This window comes from Spinacia oleracea, chromosome 4 (genome assembly GCF_020520425.1).
Source record: "Spinacia oleracea cultivar Varoflay chromosome 4, BTI_SOV_V1, whole genome shotgun sequence".
Lineage (NCBI taxonomy): Eukaryota > Viridiplantae > Streptophyta > Magnoliopsida > Caryophyllales > Amaranthaceae > Spinacia > Spinacia oleracea.
The window spans coordinates 140,335,036-140,347,592 of NC_079490.1; the positions used below are offsets into that span (position 1 = coordinate 140,335,036).

The 12,557-nt window shown below is 36.3% G+C and overlaps 1 long non-coding RNA gene across 1 annotated transcript; it reads right to left on the minus strand.

Annotated features, from left to right (window-relative positions):
• Positions 1–1,218: 1,218 nt before the first annotated feature.
• LOC130459249 (uncharacterized) lies at positions 1,219–4,555 on the minus strand. Its single transcript, XR_008918515.1, has 4 exons — positions 4,231–4,555; positions 3,092–3,284; positions 2,883–3,000; positions 1,219–2,131 (listed from the first exon to the last, which is right to left on the minus strand). It is a non-coding gene; the product is annotated as an uncharacterized lncRNA (long non-coding RNA).
• Between the last annotated feature and the right edge of the window lie 8,002 nt (positions 4,556–12,557).

Consider the following 12,557-nt stretch of genomic DNA (forward strand, 5'->3'; position numbering starts at 1 on the left):
TCTCCACATTAAAAAAAAACTAGCCCTAGTTTCAATTTCAGCAAAAAATTAGCAATTTAATTAATTACCATAACGATAATATGACAATGGAATTCATGATATGCAACTACAATGTTCAAGGAATTGTCAAGTTTAATTAAGACTTGTTTCTTTAACAATCTCAAGCAATATACAGAAATCCAATTACCAGAGCATCAATTGAATCATACAGAGTAGTTTCTAGAGTAAACAATTAAACAGGTTTGAACATTGAAGAATCTAAGCACATAAATTCAAGACGTTCTATAAGGTAATGGAAATTCATATTAAAATCTATGAGAACCATGACAAATTGCAATTAAATATAGGGCACTTAATGTGAAGAATAAGAATTACAAGAATCGCTAACACTCTAATAATGTCAAGTATTATATGTCAAACTCGATTTGGTTGCTACAAAAAGTTTACATCTAAATTTGACAAGATGGTTTGAGTGAAATAAAATCCAAAGTTCACAAGGCACAAAAGAAGAAGAGTAGCTTGTTATTAATATATACAAGAGAGGCACAGATTTTGACTAGAGTGCATGTATAGGTGTAGCTTGTGCATTCAGAAAATGGAATCCCTTCACATATAGAAATTAACCTATGTATAGACAAAAAATATTTATTTCACACCTAATCAAATGATAAAATGACGCCATGACCTAACTTCTGAAATATACCAAGTCAATATAAATTGAGGTGTTCAAATGACAAGTTAAGTAATCACTCTAGTTGCTTTGCACTTCTTCTCCCTAACCCTCTCCCCTCCCCCAACATCCCAACCCAACCCAACCCCCCCCCCCCCCCCCAAATGACAAAAAGATTCAGAAACTGTTATCGCAGTCCAATTTAAGCTCATGCATAAAATCTCCATAAAGCAATGCAGGCATAATTGCTATCTTCAGATTCTTCAAAAAGGTGAATTTAAGATCTTGTAGCTGTAGCCTGTAGGCAGTTCACATCATAACTCTCTGACTCCCAGTATAATGTCTTATTTAGTATTTAACTGTTTACCAATATGACAGCCCACATGGAAGAACTAGAGACAACATGTTACATTGCACGAGCAACTTTACACGGAACCGGCTACCTAGGTATAATGAGGATATTAAAAAAATCATAACACCAACCATCTCCAAGGTCCACACATGACACGCCTGAGACACTTCCACAATCTTGCACCTAAGCAGCCGAGCAGGTAGTGTGGTGCTCTGCTCAAATAATTCATGACAAATGAAACCGAAAAGCATAAAATGAAGCACTTCTATCAGCAAACAACAATTTCTGTCAACCGAGTGCTCCACTAATTCTTAAGTGAGCACTGAACCCTAAAGTCCTCACTTGGTCTCCTAAAATACTCTAGCACCTTTATTGTAACCCTAGACAAGAGTTTACACAAAGTAAAACTTCAATTTTGCAAGTGAACAAATAGAGATTAAGACTCAAACCAATTCGGCTAGAAAAATTAACAAAATCAACCTAAATAACATACAACAAAATTAACCCAAAAATGACCAGAATCAGTCTCCCGTCAATAAAACCACCCAAACTACAACAAAGACCAGATTTGGTTCCAATTTGTACCAGACTCAGACCAGCTAAAATATTAACTCCAGCATGGAACCGTCCCAAAGAGGAAAAGACCAAACCAATCAAACAAAAATTCAACAGCAAGATAGAGTGACCTAATCACACATGGTGAACATCATGGTTTCTATAGCCTCGGCAAGAATACAACCAACTTACTCCCAACACAAAATACATCACTAAATCTAACCCAACCTAGCTCATCCAATCAAGTTATCTCATAAAACACAAAAGTTCAAGAACACTAAAAAATCAAGTTATCTCATAAATTCGGCTTGCATAAGTAACAAGATTTATTCTTACATCCACAACCATGACATGGTCTGCCATATCTCAATGGAAAAGCACATTAATAAATTAAAAAAAAGAGCTAAATCCACACAAATGACAAAAAGAACCATAAAAGGTGACCTTTGAAGCATCAGGATTTGGAAACTCACCCTAGTAGAGGTCGGCGAGTTCTTCTTCTCCGTAGTTTTCGTTCTCCTTCATTTGAGATTTTTGTGTAAAATCAAGAAAACCTACGAGTAAAATTGATACCAAAAATCACAGATCTGATAATAAAAGAAACCATAAAACAATTTATGATAACGACGAAATCCAACCTTAACGCTAAGAGTTACTCGTACAATCTGCTACTGTACTAGTGTAATACACCTCCAAATCCCCCAAAGTAAGCATAACTTAATTATATACTTTTCATTTAGAAATTATAGAATATCACATACTACGTAGAGATGTCAAAACTGACCCGACCTAAGAACCACAAATGAACCAACCTATATTCGTAACCTCGTAACTGACTTATACCTGAAATTTGGGTAAAACAGGAAACCCTTAACCTAATCTGTATCCAACCCGATAAAACTGACAACCGATGTTGTATGACCCAAACCCGAACTCGACAGAAAGATGATCGATAATCAAATTGACCCGACCCGAAAGTGATCCGAACCCGATCAACACCTGACCCGCTACGAACCAGACAACGATTGTAACCCAAAACATGTTGTTATTGTTATTACCCGACCTGTGAGGACTCATTACCCGATGTTCAACCATATGTGAAACATGTAAAGTGTTAAACTAAAATTATCCTAAGCTTAAAACTTTTGTAAATTCAAATAATTAAAATTTTGAATCAATACTATTTGTAGATTTGGTGCACTAATGCTTTTTGTTCTGACAGTAAACGAAGAATTCTACAAGTATTATTGAATTGGGGTAAGGAAGAAATTGTGTCGTTGAGGTTGAGTCATACCAAGCTCGTACCTGTTAGGATGACATCTCCTTCCATAAGTGTCATGAAAGAACTGATATGGCTAATCAGGAATGGGATTTTGGATATCATGTCTTTTGTTGATCCTTTCTGCTTCGATTCTCCATCAACCTTTTTTCATATAATTAAACTTGTTTACATTTTTATTAATACAATCACAAACAAGTACATAGAATGTATTTAATTACAGAGTTGAACTCACATCCAACCACGGCTCCAAGTTATGAGGATCAGGCACTGCAGATACAGGAATCTGCACAAAATTGACAAACCAAGGATAAATGATCAGTCATATGCTGTCCTAGTTATTTGTCGAATTCGATATATCTTGCCATTTCACTGATAGAGGTAAACGTGTCAAGTCCTTTAGCTAGTAGCCATGGAAGGCCTGTTTCCTAACAGAAGGAAAGGAGAAAATGTGAAACAAAATGTCAGGGAAGTATCTGAAAGTTCACATCCTATAGTTTTAATGATAATGTTATAAATTGACTGTATAGATAACAGGAATACTGAAAATGGAAAGATTTCTATTTAAGCAAAGAATCCACTTACACTGTGACTAATTAATGTGTTTAAATTTTACTCTGGTTTGGTCTCACATTCCATTCCAAACAAAAAGGTGAAGGACATCTCTCACAGTGGATTCACATAACAAACGCATCTAGAATATGCTGCAGCATTGCTATTCCACGGTTAGCTTTGAAATTTTCTCCGTGAACAATGAAACTACTAATCAATGATTCAGTGTACTGTTGGCTATGCTATGATGGTTTGGTTGTGTATAATTTTGTTGGTATCCCTCCTAAAACACCTTCTGCAAGCCCATATCAATCGACACAACACCCCTTACCCTACACCCTCCATCCTCTTTCGTGTATCTCTCCCGTCTATCTCCTTCTCATCTCTCCCGTCTATCTCCTTCTCATCTTCCCCCTTCGGACCTTCCCCACCCTTACGGCCTTACCACCACATGACTGCCCATAGTCACACTGGATGAAAACTATCTCCTCCAAAAAGATAAGAAATCCAAGAACCCAAACCATTTGACCACAAATTCAACAAGATCGACCTAAATAACATCAAAAACAACAAATCAAGCCCTAAAATGACCTGAATCAGTTTAACATAGGGTTTTCCCCATATCATGAAGAAGGATTTCGACTTAGTTGTAGATTTTTATTTTAATTGCATTTTGTAAATTAACAGAACCCACCAGATTTTCATCAAATTAACAACTAAAACGAAGAACATTAAATCACCAACAATTCAACAATTAAATCAGCGAATCTTCATAAATCATAAATTCGAAGAAAACGAAGAGTTTAAAAACCGAAACCTTACCGCAATAGCCGAAGCGAACGTCGAGTGTAGTACGAGGTCGACATCGTTCTCTCTCTATAGATCGGCTTGAAAATATAACACAAAATTGTAAGAGATGAAAATATTCTACTCATCTAGATTATGAGAGTTGGAAGAAACAGGATTGTAGCGCGATTTATCAAAAAACCCATTGAACGATTTGGAAGAAAGCGGTATCAAGGAGAATAGAGAGATGGCGAATTCTAGGGTTTGACATGAAATGGGCGGAGAGTTCTAGGGAGAACGAGGGAGCTAAAATTTTAGATCTGATGAAGGTTCAAGCAACGCGTTTGTTTGGTTGGAGTTGCAATACACGGCCAATTCGCAGCGTGGGCTCACTGGGTGCGCTAAGAATGCACCGTTGATTTATTTTTTTCCAATAATCGCAGCGTTTGATAGCCCATAAAAGTTGTAATTAAATCATTTAACCTTTGACCCGCGTTGACCATGACATTTTGCAAATTCGCAGATTAGCTGAGTTGCAAGAGGAGAGTTGCAAATGATGTTTTTTCTACTAGTGACTTTTCCTATAATTTCTAAAACAAATGCTCAACTACCACCAAACTAAACCAAATTCGTCAAAGCTATTGAAAAGTAATTTCAGAATATCTTTTCATAATATATATCTAGAGAGTTGCTAAACTCAGTGGGAGCTTAGTGTTTGTTATTCGACAAACTAAGGCCCAAGAATAGATATATGTTTCATTGTGATTTATTCAAATGAGACACAAGGGTATTGTTTCTACCACAAATTTTTGAGAACATAATGTTTGTTTGCTCAAAACAATGTCCTTTTGGGGATTCGTTTCCAAAATGACAAGTGGGAGAAAATAGACCTCGAAAGTCCTCGAGGCGAACAACAAACATAAACGGACATTCCGGAGGCTTTTCGAAGTGCTTCAGAAAATCCGAACTTATTCTTTAAGGACTTTAGAAGTGGCTTTAAAGAATAGACATCTCTTAGAAGACTTTTACGAGTGCTTCAAGGAGAACAGAATATTCAAAGGACTTTCAAGTGGCTATTGATATTCTATTGTTTGATGTTCTATACCCAAGTAGGAATAGAGTTCAAGTCACTGAAACTATGAGATTCTTCTATTAGATAGTGAAGAATCATGGAGTTCAGGTCAATGAAACTATGAGATTCTTCTATTAGATAGTGAAGAAACCTACAACTTGCAGTCAAACTATTATCACATAGATTAATGAGTTTGTGACTTGTAAGAAAGCTATGACGAAACCCAGATTCCCTAAAATGGTTAGAGGCCATATATAGACTCAATGTTTTAAATGGTTAGAGGCCATAAAACATACTCAATGTTTTGATGACAAAATTGAAATTTTGTTGATTTGCAAGAATAGTTTCACACCTATTGGTTGCAAGTTTGTTTTAAGGATAAAAACCATCAAACATGAAATTGTGTTCACACACAAAGCTAGATTAGTTGCTAAAGGTTACAAGCAAATTCACGGCGTGGATTGTGTTGAAGCCTCATGCATAATCGTAAAGCTCAAGTCTATAAATCAAGCAATGATTGCATATTGGTACATATGGCAATTGGATGACAAAACTTATTCCTCAATCAAATGTTGGAATAACTATGTACATGGTATGTCATAGGATTTGTGGATCCAAATAAATGCTTGAAAAGGAAAGCTAGTTTATGAAATCTAAGTACAGATTTAAGCAAGCAATTGGGAATTGGAAATGTATTTTAGTGAAACTAATAAGTATTTTAGTTTCATAAAACGTACATAATTCTTATATATAAGAAGTTTAGTGGGAGTACATAAAACTTAATTGGTCCTATGTGTATCACACACATATCTCTCTATTGTGAAATAAACATTCAAATGCTAATGACTTAGATTTGAAATTATTCATCAATGATGGACCATGGCGAAACTTAGTACATACTGGGTATTAAGATCTATTTACAAAGATCTTATAATATTGTTTTGGATTAAGTAATGGCATTTACTAAATCAAACACGAAATACTCCATTGGAGATATTCGACCCATGTGAATAAATCTAAGTAAAAGATGTCTGAACTATGTATAAGAGTTTACTAAGTTAAACATCAAAGGATCTAAGTAAGATTCTTAACCTATATTATATGTCAAAGAATTTAGCTAGATTTAGTATCTACTGAAACTAGATGAGCTAAAGTTACATGAATAGAATTCTATTGGGAATTATTCTGCAAAAGAATTTATTATGTATGATATAATATGAGGATCGCCAAAAACGTATCGTATGACTTTAGGCATGACGAACATATACCAATCTCTATTGATCTAAGTAAAGATTAACTAGATTGAAATCAAGGAAAACTTATGGTACTTGAAAAGGTACATAAGAATAGTTCCTGATTCAAGGAAATAAAGATATGCTAAATATTGATGCTACACGCATAAACACTGGCAAAGGATCAAGCAAGATCCCTTTGGAGTTAACCATTCGGAAGGACGAGCTATAGAGCATCGTGTTTTGAAATGGCAACATGGATCGGAGACCATGAGTTATTGCGTGGGAAATTAAATATTAATTTCTATGTTCTAAGATACAGCTGGAAAGTCTTCCACATATCTATGAACTACTTGGATAAGTAAATCCAAACAAAGCATCACTAGCAACCTAAACAGTTGAAGTAAAAGTACTTATTGCCTAAGAAGCAATAAAACAGAGTTTTTTATATTAATGAGTTCTTCATTGAACTTGGGAAGATCACATGTCTGTTGACTTAATGGCTCTTCATTGCAAAATGCGTAGAACCACTAATGTAGCAAGAAAGACTAGATCACAAAATAAACATACTCAAAAGATCTTATCATCATATCTCGAAGAACATTTCGATGAAAAGGATATTAAGATTGGCAAAGCATGATAACTAAACCTATACAACAAGTGAGAAGCAACACTCACGTTGTAGCACTGGAAATCAAGCATAGCTTTGAATTCCATGAACTGTTTTAAAGATGGGTTTGAGGCCCGTGGTTGTAAAACATTGGGGTTGAACATTTATCATATATGAAATGTATTTTCATATTCCATTTAATCTTGGTTTAGTATTAAATGACGAGTCCCTTCAATTTGACGAAATATTCAAGATAGACTGTCAGGACCAGTCCTGTGACTAAGAAATGTCTATCAAGTGAACTTGAATGTCAAAAGTTGAAAAAGGTCCCTGGTCTGAGTTTTCTATAAAGATGGACGCATAGAAAACGTTAGCCGACTAGAATGCAAGATGACTAGTAGTTCTGTTTCTTGAACTATGTGGACATGGCAATGTCGTAATCATTTGCATAGATACTTACTTTGGGAAGACTAGTATCGGACAGACCTATGAAACTTTACTGTAAGAGATGAAAATCTGTCATAAGTAAATTTCATTAAAATTATTAGACACTAAATCCTCAATACCTGAGTGATTTGAGATTACTTGTTTGAGAACTAGTTACTTTGACGTTGACCAACCGTCGCACCGTAAAAGGAGGCTATAAAGGCAACGCTCAGGTAATCACCTATCAAACGAAGTCTAATATCAAGATCGCAAGATTGGGATTGTCCTCCCATAAATCGGGATGAGATGCTTAAAAGTTGTACAAGGCCACTCGGAGAGCTAGAAACTGTGAAATGTATGGCCGTGCTCGGATGAATCATAGGCTATGATTATCTGTTTATTTGATCAGTTGAACTCTGAAACCGAGAAACACCTCTGGACATAATAAGGATGACAACTCTTACCTTATGTTCAAGAGCAAGCATCGAGCGACAAAGGAATTAGGTAAATGCACACTTGTCCCTAAGGACAAGTGGGAGACTGAAGGAAATAATGCCCTTGGTCCAAGTATGCATTCAATGATAAGTCTAATAAATGCGGTTCAGTATTAATTAACAAGTTAATAATTCAGTGAGATCAAGTGAGCTGAATGCCTAGCTAGAGGCCGCTTCAGTTCAAGTGGAATTAATGATATTAATCCACAGCTTACTCTTGACTGAACCCGTAGGGTCACACAAATAGTACGTAAACAGATCAAGTATTTAATGGCATTAAATACTCTATCTATGGATATTCGGAAATATAAATATTATCCAAGTCGTAGATGTTGCCGGAAACGGAAACATGGTACGTATCGGAAAATATTATCGGAAATGGAAATATTGCCGGAATCGGAAATATTGTCGGAAACGGAAATATTGTCAGAATCGGAAATATTATCGGAATCGGAAAATAATTCCGGAAACGGAAATATTAAGTATTTGTTCGAAACGGAAATTAATTCCGGAATCGGAAATATTAAATATTGTTCGTATCGGAAATGAATTCCGGAACCGGGAATTTAATCGGAAGCGTATCGTACGAATTAGCATCGGACGAGGCCTGCTGGACGAAGGCCCAGCACGAAGTCGGGCCATCGCCCAACAAGCAAGACGCACGCCAACACGCACAGCCCATGGCAGCGCCAGGCCCACCGCAAGGCAGGCCCAGCGCGCCAAGGCGTGGCTGCGTAGCGTGGGCTGCGTAGCGTGGGCTGCGTAGCGTGGGCCAAGCGCACGCACGCGTGGGCGCCCTCGTGGCTCCGTGCGTGTGTGTGTTTGTGTCCATGCACAATTCCTAAATCTATTAGGATTTGGTGTATGATTAAATTCCTATTCCTAAAAGGATTATTTAATTAATTAGAGTCAAGGGCCTAGGGTCATAATTTATGGACATGGGATTGAAGTATTCTAAGGGTAAGTTTTAAAAGAAAAATAAGTCAAACACTTGCAAACACTTAACCGAATTTCCTAGTAACCTTAAGGGCGATTCTAGTTGGTCTAACTTGAGGCGGATCTGGACGTACTGTGGACTATCTACGGAGGGACGACATTTGGAGTCCTAAAGATTTGTTCTTGTTCGGTTCGGGCGCAGCTAGGGAGGGCACGCTACAAAGTGTATGCTCCTAAATTATGCTAAATTATTATGTGTAAATAATATGTTTCCTGCCATTAAGGTTTTTCCGCATGATTTATGTTTTGTCATATGTATCATAACCTAACATCAACCTCCCGGGTTTGTTCATCCAGACAAGCCTAAGCATGTTTGTCTACTTCGCAAGTCTATCTATGGTCTAAAACAGGCTCCTAGGGCGTGGTACCAACGGTTTGCCACGTTTATTCTGTCTCTGGGCTTTGTTAACAGTAAGAGTGACACCTCCTTGTTCATTTTTTGCCGTGGTACGGATACTGCCTACTTACTGTTGTATGTTGATGATATTATACTTGTTTCTCCCTCTTCTGCACTTCGGACTCGTATCATTGCCCAGCTCAGTTCCGAGTTCGCAATGAAGGATCTTGGTCCTCTTTCCTATTTTCTTGGTATATCTGTCACTCGTACCAAGGACAAAATGTTTCTTTGCCAGCGAAAGTATGCACAAGAAGTCTTAGCCCGGGCTGATATGTCCTCTTGCAAGTCTGCCGCCACACCTGTTGGCACTAAGTCCAAGCTTAGTGCCACGAGTGGCAAGCCGATCCCTGACCCTTCGTTCTATCGTCAGCAAGCAGGGGCCCTCCAGTATCTTACTTTCACTAGACCAGATATATCGTATGCCGTTCAGCAGGTTTGTCTATTCATGCATGACCCTCGTGAATCACACTTCCATGCTCTGAAACGGATTCTTCGCTATGTCAAAGGAACTATTGATTATGGCATGCATTTCTCTTCGGCTTCTCCTACTGGCCTGGTTTCGTATTCTGATGTGGATTAGGGCGGTTGTCCGGATACTCGTCGTTCTACATCCGGATATTGTGTTTTCCTTGGTGATAATCTGATTTCTTGGTCGTCTAAACGACAAGCTACTTTATCTCGGTCCAGTGCAGAGACCGAGTACAGGGGCATGGCTAATGTCGTGGCCGAAACGGCATGGATTCGAAACCTACTGTTGGAACTCCATTGTCCTCTTAGGCGCGCCACAGTTGTTTATTGTGATAATATTAGTGTGGTGTATATGTCCCATAATCCGGTACATCATCAACGCACTAATCATGTGGAGATGGATATTCATTTTGTTCGGGAAAAGGTAGCTCTTGGTCATATTCGGGTTCTCCATGTCCCGTCATCGTTTCAATACGCGGACATCTTCACTAAAGGTCTACCTTCTCCTTTGTTCGTCGATTTTCGCACCAGTCTAAGCGTCTGTCCTCCTCCCGCTCCGACTGAGGGGTTGTGTTAGACACAATAATATAGATATATTATTGTTACATAAATAGCATTGTAAATATAGAAACATGTAAACCCTAGTTGACTTTGTAAACTATATATATGTTGATAATCAATGCATAACCTCCTAAGGGAGAATTACACAATTCTACATCTGGTATGGAGTATTCTGTACGTATATGAATCATGTATGTATGTACAATTAGTAGGTACTCCGTAGTCCGTACTAGCTAGAGATTTAGGTGATGGAGTACTGATATAGTAATATCGTTGTTCTCGACTCCTATTTTGGTCTGTGTGGTCTAAAGATCCAATCTCATCGGACTCACTTGAGGGATTTCTCTTATTTGCCTCCTTCATCGTACCAGTTACAAAATAAATAACTTAGATACTACTCCACTAACTTTTTCAGAGGAATAGATATAACGGAGTAACTTATAAATTAGTTCATGTTCTTACTTTGTGAGGAGAGTATTCTAATGATTTACTTTTTCCCTACCTTATTAAAAAACATAGATAAAATAGTTTTTTTTCCTTTACCTTGTTAAAAACAATTCAATACTATCAAATTTTGTTGGTAAATAAATAATGCGGGCAACCAAAAGAAAAAGTAAAACGAACAAGAAAAAAAAAACGTAATCCAACTACTCCGTAATTTCGTATTATACTACTGTCCGTTTGATAGCCAGTAATAAATGGTGGGAATGAATGTAAATAAATCTAAGTGTTATTGGCAAGAAAACAATATCATGACTTCCATAGTAATGAAACGTTGTCTCAAACTTGATGTTTTTCTTCATAAATTTATATTTCCATCTAATAACACTCCCCAAATGATAATGGATGGTAATGGAAATTTATAAAGAAAAATATATATACTTTTGAGTGAACTAGCATTACCATAAGAATGTATATTAATTTTTCTTACAAATTTATGTAAAAATTCGCTCCGGTTGACACCATTTATGGCCAGCTAACAAACGGGGATTCGAGTAATCCTTTTAATCAGAATCATGTGATCTCTTACTTATTACTTTGTATGAGATATCAAAATATTATGAGAATACTAGAACAAAAAACTAGTACGAGTACATAGTTAAAAATGCATATATTCCATTCTCATAGTAGAAGTCGCCACTACAAGACACTCCTATTTTATTTTCTTGTTTTCATATGATAAAATAGGACAAAAGCAATAACATTGGAAAATCAAATTTGCGAGCTATTTATATTGTATCTCTATTATACGAAACGGCAACTTTTGTGTAAGACCGCCTTACTAGAAAGGTCACTTTGATTGTTTAATTAATTGGTTTCATTGTTTAACTAATTAGTTTTACTGTTTAACTAATTAGTTTCATTGTTTAACTAATTGTTTCCAGTGCTTAACTAATTGATTTCATTACTTAATTTATATAACATCAAGGCGGTCTTTTGTGTAAGACCGTCTTATATAAAAGTTTGTAAGACCGTCTTTTTGTTGTTCCCCTAAGGAATGTTGGAGGGTTTTTAAGAAAACTGGAATCTGGGGTTGTATTGGGATATGAGTAATGATTGGGTGTAAGAATAATGATTGGGTGTAAGAGATTATATATTTAAAATAAAGTAAGGAGAGAGAAAATATTAAATAAATAAGATAAATGGGAGATATTTTATTATTAATAACAAAAAAATCAACAAACAAACACTACTCATTAAACTCCGATTTGAAATAAAAAAATCACCCAGATTTCGACAAAAATTCGAACAAAAACCACCCAGATTCGACCATTTATCTCCCCTTGATTTCGACAAGCAATCAAAATTCGAACAAACAAGAAATCAGCAATCTGGGTGAATTAAACCCAAATAACAACAAAAATTCGAACAAAAAAATCAAGAAAAATCAAACCAGAATATTCGACTCACAATCAAGAATTCGACCAAATCAACAATCAAGAATTCGACAAACATGAAATCAACTAACAAACAAACAAACCATCAAGAAAATTCAACAAAAAAAAACCCAGAATATTCGACAATCAAGAAATCAACAATCAAGAAATCGACAAACAAACAATCAAGAAAATTCGACCAAAAAACCCAGAATATTCGACAAAATGAA